Below are 4855 nucleotides of genomic sequence, written 5' to 3'. Positions count from 1 at the left end.
TGGGATTGGGGATGACAGTGGCATGCGTTAGCTAAAGTTTCGTCTATGTGTTATCCAATAAGATAGGAAGGCGTGCGAGAGTTTATGCATTTTTCCTTTTTCTGTTTCATGTTTTTTTTTCTTGGAAGACATCTTTTTTCACTTCTTTTTGGCCGACAACTTTTGCCAAGGAAATAACTTATGGTCCATGGTTTAATAAAGTTTAAGCACGCCCCTTTGTAGGTGTATTGTCTTACATGTTATGCACCGGCCATGTCAGACGTCTTACCACGAATAAACAATAGCTATTATGCATGCCGTGCATCGCACGGGCTTTCTCCCTAGTTTACTTAAAAAAAAACTCTAGATCTGTCAGCCCTTTCTCTCACTAGTCACTAAAGCTGTCTTCCTCTTCTCTCTCTCACAGGAAACTCCACCAGGGCACCAATCCTCCATTAAAAGACCTGCAATTACAAGCCCAAACCCTAACCCTTACAATTTCCAGTTTACCTCTTCTCTCCACATAGAGACACAGGGAGAGAAAGAAGAAGGCGGAGATGGAGGGTGGCCGGTCGGCCGACTACGACGGTGGCACGACGGATCTCCACCCCCAAATCCCAACCGCCGCCATGGTTGCCGAAAAAACGATCTGAAATCGAGCCCCCTAGTTGCAGGTGTCAGAGACGAAGCCGGAGGCGTCTGCAACTCGCCGGAGATGACTGCAACTTTCAGACGCATCCCGTGCACTTTCAGACGCATCCCGGCAAATGCCGGAAAGTATTGGCGAAAACCTACAACTCGCCGGAAAAAATGGCAAAAACCTGCAACTCGCGGAAAAAATGGCGGAAACCTGCAAATCGCCGGAAAAAATGGCGGAAACTTGCCCGACGCATCCCGTGCATGATGCCTCGCTCCAAGGACGCATCCGTGCACTTTCAAACCTGTTTCTGTTCTTTCACTAAGCCGATAGCCTTTTGAACACTCGCGAATCTCTCGAGCTCAATTGTCTTCTTTGCAGGTCTGTTTCTGTTCTTTCACTTCATTTCTAAGTTGCGAACCCTAATTTTGTGAAGGATTTATGTTGTGAGTGTGTGTTGTCAAATTTGTTGCGAATTCTAGGTTGATTTGTTACTATTCGTGGTTCATATTATAGAGTTCGTTGAAAACACAATTGATTGTAAGTGAACACGTGAAATTTGTTGAATATAGTGTGGAATTTGAGATTATAGCATGAAGGTGAATATATGATTGAAGTTAAGTGGAATTCAGTGACCTTAGAGTTTGGTTATGAATTGTAGTTAGGCATAGGCTAGTGATTTGGAGATATAATTGAACTGTTAAAGGCACATGAACCGTTGTAACTGGAATTCAAAGAATTCGACGGTCAATCGTTCGGTTTCTCCGTATATCAGCCACCGAAAATCCGTCAACAATCCAGTTGTAGTTACTCAACGGTCGTACAACAAACCTCGCCTCAATCACAGCGTATCGGATGGAAGAGTCTACAGTTCACCACAGATAACAATTACTACTGGCGGTTGTATCGATAGTAGTTCATCAAACTCGAAGAAACTGAATTTTGTTAGGTTTCCGTGTATTTCAAATCTGTTCAGGTCTAGAAGTCGTAACGGAAACCGTAACGGAGATCGTAACGAAAATTGTAACCGCAACGGAGATGCCGATTTGAGACTTAGGGTTTTGGTTTCGAGTTGTAACGGATAGAGCGGGGGTGGCGGTAGGCCGTCGTCGGTGACGCCGTCGCCGGCATGGTGGTGTGGTCGTTAGTCGTCTGTAACTGCCTCTAACGGCAGAGTGCGGAAGAAACGGTGTGTTTCGGATCGAGGAATGTCACCGGTGCGAACCGATGATGACGTCAGTGACGGTTCGAGCGCGAACGAGTCGGCGGAGTCGTGTAAACAGACGCCGATGAAAACTCAGGTCCGTCGCGACGGCAGACAGAAGAGGGTGACGGAATTGATTTTTTGTCCGTTAGTGAGTGCGAGCCCTCACCGGATGTTGAACCTGAAAGGAAAGCCGCCGGTGGATTGTGGATATTCAGGCGATGTAAGAGCTCCGGAATTGATGAAGCTTATGAAACAAATCTTCGAGTTGTATGCATCAAACGGGTTTGTTACATATCAATATTTGTTTGATTATTTTCTTCACATGAGTTTGTTGCACGTGTGTGATTTTGTTGGAGATTGTTGCAGAGATTACAAATATGCCAGACGTTTAGCGATCATGAGGGTCTTTCGCAACAATCGTTTGTGATACAGACACCAAAGTACCATAAGCAATATCTGCTACCAGGTTATTAAACGTTTATTTTTTATATTTTGGGTTCTTATTTGCTAGCATACACTAAATATTATAAAATTATAGACAGGCAGTTTCCTGAAGCAGCGAAAGCAAAGACCGAATCATTCAGTTTGAGGTAATATTTTTCACTTTAATCCGTGGGAACTCCATCAGGATCATGTTCATCATATAAGATTCTTGTGCAGGAGAGAGCGTAACAAACGAGATTTAAAAGAATTTGGATCGGATTTGGTTGATTTTACATTTGCAAAAGCTGCATCAAACAAAGGATCAGGTGGGACTGTGGAGAGAACAGTGTTGTTCTTTCTTTTTTTCTTTTTTAAGTTGTTAACATTTGACCTACAAATGTTATGTACTGACTGAGGTTTACTTGATAACCAGAAAAACGATCGAGATCAGTTCACCAAGTCGGTTCAGAATCAAGCGATCGGGATCTCTTGCTAACCCATCTGTCAGCCCAGTCTCTCGGGTTGGGTATGCTGGATCGGTTATTAATCGATCATTCAGTCCAAATACACAGTTGAAGCATCAGGCAGAGGCAAGGAGGTCTTATTCGTTGCTGAGTTCACTTTGATGTTGTTCTTGTAGTGGTTTGTTTTGCACAGTTGCTGCCAAATGTATAAAAACATGCAACAATTTTGGCAGAAAAATTTGTTGCTGAGTTCACTTTGATGTTGTTTTTGCAGTGGTACGTGCTCCCGGGATGGCTGAGCTCAAGATCTCACTAGCTAAACCAGGTCTACGGTCTGATGGAGTCTCGGTCTGGGAATGGTCAGGCTCGGCCTTGGACGAGGGAGATGAGGCTACTAAATGGTTCACTGACTTCCTCGGGAAACCTAGCCGCTTGGTACGCTTTAATGAAGGTACAATCCAACACATATTACAGTAAGATAGCTTTTTCATTGATATCTATACTGTCTATTGTCATGCATCCATGATATATACAATACAAAACAGATTAATTTGGTATGTTTTCTATGTATAGAGTCAGAGACGCGACCCACTGACCCTCATTATGCTACTGGATTCAATGTGAAATTTCCAGATGCTTTCCCCTACCTTTTAATCTCCGAGGTGAGCACTAGGGATGTTCGCGGTCTAGTTTGTGGTTTTGATGAAAATTATGAATCAATCCATCACGGAAAACGACAAACAAAACCGGCTGGGTTTGGTTGGTTGGCATTTTACCGGTCTAGTGGTTAAGGCTTTGGTTTTGGTTTTGGCAGTTTGGTGGTTTGACACGATTCTTTTTACAATTATAAGTTTGTATTAAAAAAAATTAAATGATAAACATGGTATGATAATAACCAGTTGGGTTTACACTGCCGGTCTCAACTTTCAATTATGACCAAACGATTAAACCACCAAACTGCAAAAAACCGAATAGTGACCCAAACCATTTGGATCTTAAGTCGGCTGACTTGCTTAAGTTTGGGTGCTGACAATTTTGATTAAATTTATATTGCGTTGTATGTGGTTTCTGATGTCAGAATTGTGGACCGTTGTGCTGCCCATCTGAATGGCACATTATCTGAATGCTAAACCCTTTTAGACTCTTTGAAATGTGTTACTGTTTTGTATGCTTGATCTATGAGCCTCTTTTAAGTCCTGCAGCCTTCATTGGAAAGAGCCAGTCAGCATAAACTGATTTAGACCCAAGTACGTGTTTTACACATCAACTGAGAGGTCACGGTTTTGACTAAATTACCAAAATAAATATGTGAACTTTTGTTTATTTTTATCTCCAACGCTATTGTCTTGAATGATGCTGCTGGTAAATTATTTTCTTATATGGCGTGTCCTCTATGCTATCGTCTTTATATCGATTTATATTTTGTTTATTGATTTAGGTGCAACCTTAAGAAGCTAACTTACGAAGAGAGGAAACAAAAGCTTATCGAGAGGTTGAATGCTTTGAATGATACTGCTGGAGTAAATGATGATGACGATTCAGACGAAGAATGATGATTTTTGACTTTTGTTAAATGTTTGTTAGTTTGTGGTTTAAACATGTTAGAAGTATGTTGAATTCAAAACAATTTTTGTAATTGTTTTTCGTGATTATTCTTGTAAGCTTTTAGCAAAAAAACGCTGGAATTTCCGGGTTTTTTTTTTTGTTTTTTTACCGTTTTTCAGTATTCTGTCACATGTTAGTTGCAATTTTTTATAATATTCCGTCGCAAATGCGTTGCAAAACTTTAAACCGAATAATTAAGAATGGCGTAGGAAATGCGTCACAAATTTCCGATACCATATTTTTGTTGCAAATGTGTTGTAAGTTGCGTAGTAAATGCGCAGTAAAAAGTTTCCGACAGGGCTTTTTGCAACATCAAGGTCTTGTTACAAATGCGTAGCAAATCTGAGTTTGCTACGCATTTGTAACGGAAAAGCTTGTTAGAAAATGCTAGATTTCTAGTAGTGAATAGTCCCTGTTTATTTACTTCTGATGTATCCAGTTTCAAGTTTTCTGAATTAATAAAAAGTGTCGCTATTGTTTAGCAACAACACGATCAAAGGGTTCGGAATTAGGGTTGGGTTCGAAGGACACAAGTTTCAC

At 41.1% G+C, this 4855-nt stretch overlaps 1 long non-coding RNA gene across 5 annotated transcripts; it reads left to right on the top strand.

The window, feature by feature from the left end:
* The first annotated feature begins 356 nt into the window (after nucleotides 1-356).
* On the top strand, nucleotides 357-4405 carry LOC110927230. Of its 5 annotated transcripts, none has more exons than XR_004860497.1 (8): nucleotides 357-2105; nucleotides 2190-2289; nucleotides 2362-2413; nucleotides 2484-2572; nucleotides 2680-2844; nucleotides 2985-3183; nucleotides 3284-3372; nucleotides 4149-4405. It is a non-coding gene; the product is annotated as an uncharacterized LOC110927230 (long non-coding RNA). The 5 variants fall into 5 exon arrangements; XR_002585567.2 differs by having other exon boundaries at nucleotides 358-2105; nucleotides 2680-2888; nucleotides 2985-3161; XR_004860495.1 differs by having other exon boundaries at nucleotides 358-2105; nucleotides 2680-2915; nucleotides 2985-3161.
* The last annotated feature ends 450 nt before the right edge of the window (nucleotides 4406-4855 follow it).

Source organism: Helianthus annuus, chromosome 6 (assembly GCF_002127325.2).
Source record: "Helianthus annuus cultivar XRQ/B chromosome 6, HanXRQr2.0-SUNRISE, whole genome shotgun sequence".
NCBI classification, from domain to species: Eukaryota; Viridiplantae; Streptophyta; class Magnoliopsida; order Asterales; family Asteraceae; genus Helianthus; species Helianthus annuus.
Note: the sequence above shows the minus strand (reverse complement) of the source record. Positions and strands in the feature narration are given on the sequence as shown.